Below are 2,264 nucleotides of genomic sequence, written 5' to 3'. Positions count from 1 at the left end.
GCAGGCAGGCCATTCTGGTCTTGGAAAGTGAGGAAATAGTAGAGACAGTAACTTGCCAAATCACAACTAGTGAACAATCTTGAGTTCATAACTTGTTTTTCCGGGGTTCTTCCTACTGTTATCCAGCTGTCCTTAGTTGACACCACTGCACTTGCTGCAGAAGTGGCAGACCAGCTGGAATGTGTGGACAATTGCCCATTATTGTGGGCTAGTACCGTATGGCACAGTGTACTTTGGACTCTTCTGGGTCTCTGTGGTTAAGCTTGGTAAATTTGAGTCAATCATCATGGTCGTATACATGAGTAGCTGGTTTTTTTTTCATTACTTAAGGACCTTCTAGTATATTAAATCTAGAATATAAAAATTTTAAATATGAACAAATTGCATTTGACTTACCTTTTTCCTTACATGGAATTATTCTATGTTGTAGTTTGTGTGTTTATCAGACATTTAGGCTTCATGACTGCATGCCTGTAATAGTGTTTATATTTGAACCTCTGATTCCTCTAGCTATTCTTTGAAAAGTGTTTTCAACTTGTTTAAAGCCAGTGTCAAGTATATGACTCAATATATTCTGTTGCTGAGCTGTACCCCAGACTCCCTTTCATTGAGTGTAGGCAGCTGAGCAAGCCTTGAGTGAACGTGTAAAGAGCAGATGGAATCCTGAGTGAATATGTTACTGACATGAACATGACCATATCAAGAACCCCAATGCATCAGACTTATGGGGATGGCAAAGCCGTCCTTGGGTTATGTTCAGAGGGCTGATAAAGGCTTCCTGTGGTCTAAATGTGGGTGTTGATAGTGTATGCAAGTACAAGTGTTTAAAGATGGACCTAGATAGAACTTTTCCAAGTTCTAGCCAGCAAATGTCAAGATCCTCCCCCCCCCCCTTTTTTAAGAAAAACACCGTATAGTCCAGGTCCTTTATTTCTTTTGTACTTTAGGCCATGAATTCGTACGAAATGGGCTCCAGCAGCTCAGGCTCCTTCCCATTAGTCCTCACAAAGTGAGCTTTGGGTGGTGCAGGCTGGCACTTCAACTGAACCCAGGTGCCCTTCTCCTTGGCTTCCTTCTTCTGGTCGTTCTTTTACACGCACTTCAGGAAGCTGTCCCCTCTCTTAGAGTGCCTGGTGTGCTCAATGGGCACATTGATTCTCTTGGCGAGAATCTTTCTCTTAACCTGCTTGATCACAATGATGCCCACAGCATGCTGGGTGATGTTGTAGACTCTTCTGGTTTTGCCCTGATAACACTTATGGGTCATTCCATTTTGAACAGTACCCATTCCCTTGATGTCTACAGTATCACCCTTTTGGTAGATTCATATGTATGTGGCCAAAGGAATGACTTCATGCTTCCTAAAAGGCCTAGTGAACATATAGCAAGTGCCCCTCCTCTTTCCCTTTGTGTTTGTCATTTTGGCGAGTTACTGCAAGATGGCTGCTGCGGCCGAAAGGAATGATTTCACTTTTTTAAAAAATAGCTGAGTAATATTCCATTGTGTAAATGTACCACATTTTCTTTGCTTGAGGGACATGTAGGCTGTTTTCAGTTTTTGGCTATTATGAATAAAGCTGCTAAGAATGTAGTTGAGCAAGTGTCCTTGTGGTAGGATGAAGCATCCTTTGGTTATATGCCCAGGAGTTGTATAGCTGAGTCTTGAGGTAGATTGGTTCCCAATATGGACACTGTCAACAGGACAAAAAAACAGCTTACAAAATGAGAAAAGATTTTCACCAACTTCATGTCTGATAGAGGACTAATTTCTAAAATACATAAAGATTTCAAGAAAATAGACATGAACAGACCATATAATACTATTAAAAAATGGGATACAGATGTGAACAGAGAATTCTCAATGTATCTAAACAGGAATATCAAATGACCAAGAAGCACTTAAAGAGATGTTCAACCTCTCTGCATGTGCCATGTAGGGAGAGCAGGGTTGAAGACTAGAGGGCTTGGAGATAGAAGAGGAACCGAGGGTAAGGACATCTCTGGGAGAAGCTGGAGACCTATGACAGGGTAGGTTCCTGGGAGCATATGGGTGTGACTCTAGCTGAGACTCTTAGTAGTGGGGGTCATAGAGACTGAAGAGACCACCTCCTTGCCAGACAGGACTTCTAGTTGAGGGAGAGGAACACCAACCCATCCACAAAAACTTCAACCCAAAATTTACCCTGCCTACAAGATGTGCAGGGATAAAGATAGATCAGAGATTGAGGGAATGTCCAACCAATGCCTGGTCCTACCTGACACCC

At 42.3% G+C, this 2,264-nt stretch overlaps 1 pseudogene; it reads right to left on the bottom strand.

The window, feature by feature from the left end:
- Positions 1 to 943: 943 nt before the first annotated feature.
- LOC127194277 (60S ribosomal protein L21-like) lies at positions 944 to 1,420 on the bottom strand (annotated as a pseudogene).
- Positions 1,421 to 2,264: the final 844 nt, after the last annotated feature.

The sequence above is a fragment of the Acomys russatus genome, chromosome 10, assembly GCF_903995435.1.
Source record: "Acomys russatus chromosome 10, mAcoRus1.1, whole genome shotgun sequence".
NCBI lineage: Eukaryota > Metazoa > Chordata > Mammalia > Rodentia > Muridae > Acomys > Acomys russatus.
This window is presented reverse-complemented; position numbering and strand designations above follow the sequence as displayed.